The following is a 12,789-nucleotide window of genomic DNA, read 5'->3' as shown; positions in this document are numbered from 1 at the left end:
ACAAAAATAAGGACCTATAGGACAGTCACGAAAACGCCTTCATAGATATCTATGCCACTCTAACAAATCTGTTTAAATTCAGTGTCTTTTTGAATGGAAAGGCTACATGTACGTGTGACACTCATGCTTGGAACTGTTTTTTTTTTTTTATAATTCATTTACTGGAACTTATCGCTCGTCACGTGCGCTACTCTACTGTAGTCATTGTGCCTTTGCGCTGCATTCTAATAATGGGGGGAGGGATTGTTCAGTACTCGCGGAAATCAGTTTCGGTCAAGTCACACCTCGACAAGTGCACTCTCCAGACCCGACTTTGCTACCCCATGACGTGTCGTCGAAACCTTTTTCTTCGATTGTACCATAGTGCTCTACTTACAAAGCCCAAATTGTTCAGAAAGGGCGCAATTAGTGCCTAACAGCAAGTAATGGCGAATTCTAGTCGGCATCAGTGGTGTTGAATAAAGATTGATTGATTGATTGATTGAATGATTGATTGATTGATTGATTGATTGATTGATTGATTGATTGATTGATTGATTGATTGATTGATTGATTGATTGACTCAGGACGCTCTTCGTATTCGCGAAGCACAAAGATATCTGGAAGTCTATAGGTACCATATTGTCGTGATAAGAGCAGAAATATAAATCAGCCATTGAAATAGCTCTTAAGCGTGGGGAGGAAAGTAACTTGTTGCAAAACGCCGACTACAATTCGACAATTTACCACTCTTTCTTCAAGTCACTGTTTGTTACACGTATACCTAAGCGCTTCTGAACCAAAATCGCCGCTCAGAAAGCTCTGCTTTCGAGATAGCTTCTCCAAGCCTGCAGGATGGTCGTCAATATTAACCGCTCAATTTAAGAAACCGCTGCCTCCTCACCCATGAACCTGATCATAAGCAGGAGTAGCAGGATGACCATGATGATGAAGAGGCAACAGTTGCAACAGAAGATGAATGCCACCTTCCGGTCCTCTTCTTTCTCCCTGCGTAGTTGAACAAGTCAAACAATCAGTGGGTAGTCTCCCACATCTCCCAAATACTATGTTTCAACCAGCAAAGGAGTCTTAGTTTTATTTTTTCTAATCTAGAAAATATAACAATTTACAAAGGATCCACGTCTTACACTTCTGATTCTTTGAAAGCAAGGAAGAAGTGTTTGTGAACCCTCACACGTCAAACTTAATTTGACTTGACCGGTTCCAATCAGTTTTCTCGTTATACCAATTAAGGGTACCAATTATTTTCCAATGAGCATAAGATTTCCTTGAGCCTGGCTCTCGCCTCCCTAGAGACTAATGCAAAAGATCAGTCAACTTGACACACTTGGTCTCAGGTTTCGGGCGAGCGTCAACAGATGAGTAAGTGATTTTATAGGACTATCCTTGCGCTTAAGCGGTAAGTTCTCGCGACTGCCGTAACTGTGTTACTGGGTGTTCAGAACAGTCAGCGCATGGGCTTCTGCTAGCATGTACACCAGTTTTACGCATGACCACCATGCTGAAGCATTGTAGCTGAGTGTTTATGTTCCGTACACCGACGTCTTTATTTCATCCCATTTTCCCGGCGCCTTTATATTTGTATGACTAAAGGACAGAAAGCAATGACCTACTTACTCATTCTCAGGATCTCGTGTCGTGACGACGACGCTCTGAACACTCTGCTCTGTTGCGATAAAAAAAGAAAGAAAGAAAGAAAGAAAGAAAGAAAGAAAGAAAGAAAGAAAGAAAGAAAGAAAGAAAGAAAGAAAGAAAGAAAGAAAGAAAGAAAGAAAGAAAGAAAGAAAGAAAGAAAGAGAGAAAGAAAGAAAGAAAGAAAAGCATGCTTTTGTAATTCTTCATAACACCAAAGCAGTAAACATGACCCTGACCGTCTACTGCACCCCCTCAGAAAGGTTCGGGCTAACCATTTCGGTTAGGTTTAGTGCCAAGATGCCTAAAATAAATGTTGATTGGTTTGGTTTCTGTAAGCAATATACGAGTTCAGTCCCTCTTATCAATTTAATTCCATTTTCTTTCTTCCGACGCCATTGCAAGGCCGGCTGCGTCATCTCATCGTTCTTTTTCAAGCTAGGGTAACACAAACTGGCGGGGCACCAGAAGTCCCTTGATCTCTAACCGCTGTAATGAACACACAAAGAAGAACTGTGCAATGCTCTAGAACAGGGGTTTTCAACTTTTTTGCCTGAAGAAAACCCAAACAGCCGGAAATATGTGATAAGGATATCCCCACTATATTTGTTTGTCGCAAGCACACAATCAGGCGATGTTACTTGTTCATGGACTCTCTTTATAACTTAGTTTGTTTTTTTTTTCACAAGAATTTGTTTTTCTTGTTTTTGGTAATCAGTTTTTCCTAATGCTCACTTCTCACTCACGCTCTGACTTTTAAATCCAAAACACAAACGCAGAAAACTAATCACAGTAGTCGCACTCTCAACCAACAGCTAAAATGAATGTCTAGACTGGCTATACTATAAGAACCACGTGAAAGCGTGCCCGGTTTTCATTGGCTGTCTACCGTTTCCTGCTTAGATGAAAGTGTCGTCTAGGCGTATTTTTTCTGCTGTGGCAAATATTGGCTTTTCCTCACAAATGGGCTGGCCAGGGCCAAAACATCGCACACTCACCACTAGCAACATCAGAAGGCTCCGGAAAACGCCCAACTGGACGAGCACGCTTTTTTCTTTCTCATCTTGGCTAGCTATCTTGACACTGAGGCCCACACCATCAAGTCGCCATGCGCACGAGTATACGTATTCTAACCACTAAAACACTCCTCGTCTTTTTCGCCATGTCCCCTTTAAGCATTTTCGAGGGTGTCCTACCCGGTAGGCTGCCAAGTTCGCCAAACGAGCAGCTGCTCTAGTTGCGAGAAGGCGGCGGGGATATACAACATGTTCGTAACACAGTACCAGAGTACTCGATGTCACAATTTCGCAGATTACAGTCAGAAAGGTTCTCTCGGTAGAAAAGTAAACAGTGTATTTCGGAAGACTTGATTAAGTTCACTAGTCACTGACCATAGTCAGCAAGACGTGGATCGGTAAAGAAAGTATAAGAGACCCTCATTATGACCACCACATTCCCAACCCTTTATACAGCATGAAACCTTTATCTGCGGAAATGTTTAGACCACGATACGTACACCAACATTTCACATACCTTAGATTATCTGAAAGCAGCATCAGGAACGCTATCGGTTCTGTAGTTGTTGAAGAGCCCCATTCAGTATCAATCACGATGCACCACGTGCCCAAAGGTGAATAGATTAGATGCAAGCGGATACTTTTAGAACATTTTACCTTGTGCGTAAATGAAACAGAATTACCGCCATGATCGTTCATCTAAACAGACTATCGCCTACCTCGGGCTACTTTTCTGGGACCCCGCTGCAACATGCCTTCTTTGTACCTACAAGGAACTATAGACTAAGAGCAGTAATGATGAATTCATGACGCATCACTATGCACTGCGATTAAGTTTTCACACTGGCCTTGCTCGAAACGCGTATGAATACATTTACCTGCCATGATTCAGGAGAGCTCGAAGGCGAGTAGAGGTGAGCTTCAGAGTCTCTCTCTTAAAGCAGGAACTGCTGCGATGCGCGATGTTCAGCAGTAGATGAAGCCGGACACTGAAAACGTGAAGGTAGGATGGCGAGCTCAACTTCTTCTGAGATGCAGCGTGCGCGGCGCACGTGTAACAACCGCGCTCTTCTTCTTCACGCCAAAATGGTTTGAACAGTTTTAACAACACCAACTACATAAATGGTGTTATAAGGTTTTAGTTTAGTTTTTATCCCGCGAAGTTGCGTGAGGACTAGACGAGGACTAGACGAGGAGATATGCTCCAATATGTGAGCCTGCAGACTGCCTCCCTAGACGTCACAGCGGCCGTCTCGTCGGAGAAAATGTGGTTTCCTTCGTATTAAACACTGATATGGCATCGTCCTGCACTAGGCTTCGAACTCCCCGTTGGCACTGACCCCAAACGGCAATAATTTTAATGAATAATAGGTTATAGGCAATTATTTTTGCAATCCGAAAAGTTTCACAGCAAATTGTGCCCACCTCGCCAGAGGGTTTGTTCACCTAAAGCTGCGGCGGACACCGGGTAAGAAAAAGAAAGGTTCAATTCGCTAATTAACTAGATACGTCAATTAACATGTTTATTTTACTTTAGGTTTTGTTTTTCCAAAATTAAAGACGTCTTCCAGATAGTATAACCGAGAAAAAAATATTTTAAAAATGTACCGCGCGTTATAAAGGCACATAAAGGCAATTGTTACACTGATAGGCAGCTTCCGATTATGACACTGCGCATGTGACGTAGATCGCTCTACTCAGAGATCAGGTACTGGCATCATTCAGAGCCAGATGAGCGCTCTGCGGTTGTCACTTTTGCTTCGACCGCGGCCTCCCGGAGACCTGCCGCGTCAGTACTTAATGCACCCAGTGCTTTCGCAACCTGGCCTGAAAGCACACGTTGGCGGATTTGCCGGACTCGCCCGCTGGCGCTGTGTTACGATGTGAAGCAACCTATCAGCCTGACATCTGTGGGCCTTGCTACGCACGCTACAATTTTCTTTCGGATCTATTTTGTGGGCCAAGCTCCAATTCTGCAAATACACACACCCCTATGGTAAAAAGTTAGCTAACGTATTTTGTTAATTAGCAAAATAATTGAAGCATTATACATCTTATTTGGTGTCCGCGGTAGCCCTCACTTAGCCCCAGGGTGAAAATAAACCTAAAGCCAGTTACATATTTATTTTATTTTGGACCATATAAAAGCACACCTGGTAAACATACGTAGTAGCCATACAACAAAACGGCATATCAGTTTTCCTATATTGGTCCGATGGTAAGTGCCCTGATTAGGCGGCATGGACGCTGATCGCTCCTCAAGAACTGTCAATGCCTCGACTGAGGAGGGCCAAAATAAAAAATTGGCAGAGGCTTAGCTTGGTTAAGCCCGGTAGATATCGAAAGCAATACCCGTGGCTACGCCCAGGTTCAGCTAATGTTCGGCTGGTGGGGGTGCTTATGGATATGCTTGGTATGGTTAGACTGTGCTGGTTATACAATGATTCACTCTGGATACGACATGGATGCGCTGTTCCTCCGTCTCTGTAGCTCGCTGCTGTCTCTTACGCTCATTGCGACGAGCTTCCGTAGGTGGCATCGTCGAAGCAGATGTTAAACCGCTGGCGGAGGCACCGCCACTACTCGCAGACGGCGCGAGATGGTCGCCCAGCTGTTCGGCGTGACGTCACAACACCTGTTGCGCTCCTGGCTGACAGCGCGGGAGTTAGGCTGCCGGTGGTGGCACCGCCACTACTCGCAGACGGCGCGAGATGGTCGCCCAGCTCTTCGGCGTGACGTCACAACACCTCTCGCGCTCCTGGCGGACAGCGCGGGAGTTAGGCTGCCGGTGGTAGCACCGCCACTGCTCGCAGACGGCGCGAGATGGTTGCCCAGCTCTTCGGCTTGACGTCACACAGAGGTCACACGGAAGGTCTATGGTGGCGCCGCCACGATACGGCAAAGGCTTGAAAGTGCAAGTAGTATTGCTTTCGCAATAAAAATATTAGCTTCCACTGAAAATGTTTATACGCTTTCATAGGAAGAAATGAGGTGCGGAACCCTATGCTTCAAACACACCACATTTCTAGGGCTTTGATTTTAGTCCTTGAGCAGCACAAGAACATGCTCCTTGGAAGCCTCACAGCAGTGAGGGTTTCAGTACAGGTAGAGCACGGTTTGTTTGCAGCGATGGACGCCTTAACGGAACACCTTGCCGAATGAACAACGATGTAACTTTGTATATAAGACAGTGGCTCGACGTCTGTGCTGTCGTTTTCATACTTGGGCTCTCGGACTTCTTTCTGCAATTCTTGAATATCTGCAGAAAATAGATCCGCCAAGTGGTTTCTGCGTGAGTTTCCGAGTCCTACATCTTAAATACCTGGAGGAACTGGCTGACTCTTACTATTCTGAATGCATCATATGTACTGGGCTCGGGAGAATAATCCAGATCATCAGGAACAACAACCGTTCTGTCAAGGAGAATCCGTACCCGCATTTCTTTATCCGGAAATAGTGACTTACTACAGCAGTTGGCATTATTACTCCTGCTTGGCACGGCTTCCACGACTTTTTGATACCGGAGTCTAAACTCTCGATGCCCTCAACGGCAAATTTCAAACGTTAAAATAGCTTCTTCGTATTTATTTTCATCTGATAAGCTCAGACCAACAACAGGGTGTCTTGGCATCATGATTGTATACTGAAAATAATCAGGCTGTTGTCCCAGCATCGGGTGCCAGGTTTTTCAGCTCTACAAAGTTCCTGATAACTGCAGGTGGTTACCGCAATGACTGAAATCGTACTCTTACTTTCACCGTTAGTAATTAGCCATTAAATTGGAGCGTGCAGGGCAGAACACTTAGGTGGGGTGCTACCATTAGTTATCGTGTGTCCAGGTTTAGCTCATCTTCTACGTACTGAAATGTACTTCGCCACTATTTCTTCACTGGGTCTATTCAAATATTTTAGCATGAGGTGGCCTCTAATATTTCTTTCCAGCATGACATAGTAGTATGCAATCGTCTCATGGATGGTGAGTGGTGCAGGTGGTGGCAAGGTAACGTGAGATTGATAGGTATAAGCTTCGCCTCATTGCGTAGTTGGGGCTCCCCATGTGGCGTGTCATGCTCAGCACACACAAAAGATATATGCACCAATGCAGCTTAAATGAAAGACAAAATATATCAGCTCTCTCCTTTCACAAAGCATCGCTGTGGTGATAAGCAATTACTTGCTTCCAGCACATGTTTAAGCGAAGAACACGAACGCCATTACATGGTTTGCTGGCTGGTATATGTTTCAAGAACCTTCATCTTGCCAAGAAAGCTACCATCCCCTCGTTCTATCTTGAAAATCTTCCAGATCTCTATGTCATCCAGATATATGACGCAGTCTTTTTCAGAGTTGGACGTGGCAGCCACTTCCATTATCATTATTACTATCTCAGTCAAGAGACCGGAATGAAATGACGCGTGCTGCTGTGACAAATGTGTTCTTTTCGAGGGAAGCGAATTACGCTATTCTAAGAGTAAGTCGCATCCTGAAAAGCCATAAACAAATTTTAGTTGCAGTACTTTATAGTTTTCCCGCTCCATCTAATACATTTGCGGTTCTTTCTCTTCAAGACAGCCTTCCAACAAGTCCTCATTACAAAAGTGCAACTTTTTGGTCAGCGTAGGGAAATCTTCTCTTGCCTCTTTGGTGTTGTGGCAGCAGTCTTCAATTTTATTTTACTGATGACGCAACTCAGTACTTTTCTTTTTCTCACGTTTTGCAGAGCCTTTCCTACACCACACGTACAGAAAATGCGGGAATAGTTTTATTGCAACGTCGAACACGCCCCCCAATACTGCTAAGAACATCCGTTCAGTCACATGTAGAAAATTTAACAGGGACACCTGCGCAAATGTTCAATGCTGATCTGCAGTGCAATGCGAAAAAGCTTTAGTTACTAAATCAGAATAAAATATCTTGCAGGCCATGTCGCAACATTCAGTATTTGCACTACAGGGGTAACGACGTTTGGAACCTACCCACGCTGCTCTGCCTATGGGAGTTTGCACGTGAGGCAGGCACTGATTTCCGTGTGGTCTCCCTGTCACTATTCCTCCACTCCCGTAAAGAGGCCTTTGTTGGAACAAAGGCTCCATAACTAAACGTGAGCAAGCAATAAAGTTTACTTATTCACTTTCATTGCTCTCATGCCCAAGCTTGTTTTCTTGGGAAGAACGGGTGAATGTAATATCTCGATTGATTTTTTCGCACTCACCATGGTTAGCTCCTGCAGAAAATATTGAAGCGTTTGTGCATTCCTTGCCCGCAGGCTCACATCTGACAGACCGCCTAATAGCAGAAATTAATTCCTGTAGGCTGAGCTGAAATAATAATAAAATATCAAGTTTTTATTCAAATGTGGCTGTATTACCGCGAGTCTCACATGTTTTCAAACAATGCATAGAGGTTACGACGGATGTCAAGCGCTATAGAAACTGCAGGACACATTTTAGTCCCACGATGTGTCTTCAAAACACGTTTACAAGGGCGCATCTTGCTTAGGCATTGAGCACCTTCACAGAATAGTAACAACGATCGACAATCAACATGTAACTATAACCGCAGCTTAGGAACCATGAAGTGCAAATATACCCGAAACCACAACATCGCCTATATCGCTAGCGAAAAGGAACTATACAACGTGCTTTGACATGAGAGTTGAAAATAATGAGAAATCAAAATAGGTATCAATGCTTCGATCGGCACCGATACAAAAACTGCGCTTTTTCAAAAGAAGCACTGAGTGCCTTCAGTATCGAATAGCTAGTACTTTACCTTTGCTTCGTTTGTTTTCTCTAATGCTGATATTAACTCTACGCTCTAAACACAAATGAAGCGAGTCAGCTTCTCTGGTAAATAAGGACAGCGCTGCCTGCTAATATAAAAAATATGTGCGCGTTGTCAGTATCATTTGTTAATGCTGCAGTATTCCGCGACTAAGAAGTATTCTTGTCAGACTCCGCAAACAAGGCACTAGATTCGCAGAAAAGCAGGGTTCTAGCAAAAAGCAAACAAACAATCTCGCGCCCATGCATACAGGTGCGTTTATAACCTATCTAGCAGCAGCGGGGTGCACCAGTATGTGTTTTATCTTCAAATTTAACAGTTTTAGCATGCAAGTGAAAAGGTAATGGGTCCTGAATATCAGCGAAAATACCTGATTGAATGGTAGCTTTGTTTGCTTTTCAGCAAGAGTTTGTGTCTTATTACCTATATTTTTGTTATTACCGGTACATGTCACCGCAGCATATAATTTGTACTCCACGCAGCCATCGCAGACGATTTTTCCCTTGCGAAGCGACAATAGTTTGCACCCCTAAAGAGTGTCATTACGACTGATGTCGGAAGACACGATGCTAAAGTAAAGCTTCCGTTTTGCACTCTGCCGCAATCCAAGCAGTGAACCCAACATAAAAGTAGAACCCGGCATGATTCACTCTGTTCGAAAACGAGTCGATAGAAGATACCATTGTTATGATCTCAAAGCCCTTCACTTCGGCAGCCGGTGACAGCAAATAACGATACTATTCAGGCCGAGATACATGCGTCAGTATGAACACTTATGTTATCACAGGCGAACCTCAGAGTTCTTTCACCGATATAGCTCAGGACTGTTGCAGTCGTTGTCCCCTTTAAAACATCTGTCCATCTGTCCAAACCCGCAAGCAACTGGACAGGAAGAAGTCATGACACTGCCACTGATTTTCATGCCTTTAGTGGTGTTCGCAGTGACTGCTTTCAGTATGCCGGCAGAATTGAATCATCCGCAAAGTGTTGGAGCTGATCCAACAAGGCTGTGGGCTCTTCTTGTTGCTGGGTCCAAAGGATACGGCAACTACCGCCACCAAGCAGACATCTGTCATGCATACCACGTGCTGCATAACCACGGTGTTCCTGACGAGCGCATCGTTGTCATGATGTACGATGACATCGCTTACAACGGACAGAATCCGACTCCAGGTGTGATAGTCAACCATCCTCAGGGACCGAACGTGTACAGGGGAGTTCCGAAGGACTACACGAAAAATTTGGTCACAGCGAGCAACTTTCTTCAAATACTTCAAGGCCAGGAGGTCAAGGGTGGTAGTGGAAAAGTAATCGCCAGTGGCCCTGACGACCACATTTTCGTCTATTTCTCTGGTCATGGAGGTCCTGGTCTCATCAGTTTCCCAAACGACGTGCTGACAGCAACAAAATTCGTTGGCGTGATAGAACGAATGAGCCAGCAGAACACGTTTGCTAAAATGGTCGTATATATAGAGGCTTGTTACTCCGGATCTATGTTCGATCAACTCCTTCCCAACAATCTGAACGTCTTCGCCACGACGGCAGCTAATTCCGAAGAGAATTCGTATGCCTGCTACTTGGATGAGTTTAGATACGCTTTCTTGGGTGACGAGTACAGCGTGAAGTGGATGGAGGACTCGGACAAAAGGGATCTCATCAAGACGACGCTCAATGACCAGTTCGAATTAGTCAAAGCAGAAACCAGGAACAGCCACGTCATGATGTACGGCGACACTAGTATGGGAAAGATCCAACTCAGCAAGTTCCAAGGCAGCAAGATGGCGGAACCAGTCGCGCTTCCGAAAGTACCATGCGGAGAGACTTTGAACGGCGATGTGCCTATCTCTATTCTGAGGTACAAACTCGCAAAGGCCACAGACACGCGTTCAAGAATGTCTGTGGAGAAACTGCTTAACAAGACGCTGAAGAGCAGGTCCTTCTTGAAATCCAAAATCGCCCAGATCGTAGCGTTTGTATCGAAAGAGAATGCAGCTATCACCAAGCCATTGATATTGTGCAACAGAGAAGCAAAGCATTCTATCTGCTACGAAGACGCTGTGCGACACTTTAACAACAGATGTTTCAACCTCGCCAAAAATCCATTCGCGCTGCAGAGCCTTTGCTTCTTCGTCAATGCCTGCCAGTCTGGGTACACACTCGTCAAGATGATCGCTGCCATGGACGCTGTCTGCACCCATCCGAACATAACAGGAACAGTTTAACGGATACTTTACGTGCCTCAACAACTTGCTTGTCGTTTTTCTGGGAGTAACAGGAGAGAAGTGAAATAGAGACAAGGAAAGTAAGTCTTCGTTTCAGCTAAAGATGGGGTGTGTGTGGTCAAGGATTCTTGGTTGTGTTTCCGTCAGCCCAATTCCTCTTGCAATAATTTCCTCTTTCTCAGAACAAGTGACTTTATCTAATGCTTAAGTTGTCTTTGATTCCTTTCTTTTGTTTTGCCTATAAAGTTTACAAAATTGCTCTTAAGACTGTTTAAGAGCTGAAAATTCCAGGCTTTCTCTCTTCCGCTCATTTGCTGCTCTCTGCGGCGCGAGACTGCTTTGCTGTGACACTTTGTGTCAACCTCGCTAGATGGCGCAAAGCGTCTGTCTAAAAGGAGATTCATTGCCTTGTTTGTTCGGGATATCGCATGCGCGCAGATTTCAAACGCTTTCGTTGACCGCCCATAACCCAACTCTGGGATAAGTTTGTTGAATTTGTGTTCATTTCTTACCTTTTCCCTTCTTACTGCCACTGTTGTCATTTTCCTCAGCGCCCTCAGACATCCTTACGCTAGACAAGTAGATTTAAAATTGCGTTCGAAGAAAGTCGGCGTGGCGTAGTCTTTTGCGCGCTCGGCTGAGGTGCGGAAGGATGGTGGTATGATTCCGCTCGGTGGCTATTTTTTTTTTCTTAGGTGTCAGTTCGTGCTCAAACTTTCTGACCGATGCTACCTGTCTACACCGCTCAAGAGCCAAGAAATGTTTTTGCTTTTAATAAAATGAGTGTCATCAAAGCTGCCAGCTTCCGTCATACACACGGTATGCGTATTTCATTGAGCCTGCAACTTGCAAATTTGTTGCGGTGCTTTGAACCTTTGCGGTCAATAGTACGAGCTTTAGTTGACCTACGCCAGTGCACGAGCGCGTGCTTAATACTGTGACATGTTTACCTCTTTTAAGTCAAAAGCCTTTCCAGACTCATGGTGAATATCTCGCGTCTGCGAGATGTGTCAGCGAGACGTCGCAATATGTTCTGACGTCAACATATTGTTTCCGGTAAGGACGTAGCAATATGTTCTCACGGCGAAGCCAAGGAAATGAAAGTCATGAAGTTATAGCGAGTACAAAAAAAAACGCCAGTTATAGAAAGAAGAGGTAGACAGAAAAGAACAAGGAGGACAGGCTTTCGCCATTAAGCGCTTAACCGAAGCTAAGTGCAAATCTGTAAGTTTTTGCCTGCTTAGATTTTTACCGTTACCAGCGAACAAACAACCCAGAAACCGATTTGTTGCACTAATATTTTCCACGCAGGAATACTAGGCAAGATTCTCCAAATCTGAACATAAATTCGGAATGTCCCTCGGCTTTTGCGATACCTTCAGATGAATAACTAGTGGCATCAAGACATGAAATACAACATTTGGCCCGCCTTCCAGTTTGATTTGTTTATCTAAAGCCACTCTAGGGTTATCACAATGCAAGTATGGTTTCGTAAGACTCGTGGGCAGTCGACAGAGAACCCTCATGTGATCACACCTTCATTGCATTCATTCATTTGTTTGTCGTTGCACTGGGTACGTTATTTGTGCAAATGAAGTCGAAATATTTTGAATTAAATTTTATTAGGTGCTGTAATGTTGTTTATAAATATTTTATAATGTGCAAGATATGCACCGAATGCGTTTTGGAATGACCAGTGATTTGTTGTATTTTGCTTTGTACCCGAGAGCGAGTTATAGCAGCGTGATCAGCTGCGGCCACATTTACCTCATGCAAAAATCCATGGGGAACGGAGCCTGTCCTTGCCGCGTGGCTTAGCTGACTAAACGCGTGATTTGAATGAAGCGATGGCTGCGAAGGTTAGATTTGCGCAGTCATATGCGACCAAGTGTGGCCCACTGTCTACGGCAGTCGCAGAGAAAACCGTTGGATATTTGTCTGCTTCTGTACGTAAAGCACAACTATAGGAAAGCTAGGCTGTCTTAAAATAAATTATTGCTTGATGTATGCCTACAGCCAGATTCAAAGCTGGAATTAATTTTGTGTATAGGATGAGCTAGCTTAATTTGTAGTTGGCGGTGAATTATGTATGTTTTCGACTTTCAAGCGCTTTGCTATTTCATTAAATAGCTAAT

General features: G+C 44.3%; 1 pseudogene; it reads left to right on the top strand.

Annotated features, from left to right (window-relative positions):
• Positions 1–9,297: 9,297 nt before the first annotated feature.
• On the top strand, positions 9,298–10,857 carry LOC146189173 (legumain pseudogene; annotated as a pseudogene).
• The last annotated feature ends 1,932 nt before the right edge of the window (positions 10,858–12,789 follow it).

The sequence above is a fragment of the Amblyomma maculatum genome, chromosome 5 (genome assembly GCF_055883805.1).
Source record: "Amblyomma maculatum isolate TAMU_Amacu chromosome 5, ASM5588380v1, whole genome shotgun sequence".
Taxonomy (NCBI): domain Eukaryota; kingdom Metazoa; phylum Arthropoda; class Arachnida; order Ixodida; family Ixodidae; genus Amblyomma; species Amblyomma maculatum.
This window is presented reverse-complemented; position numbering and strand designations above follow the sequence as displayed.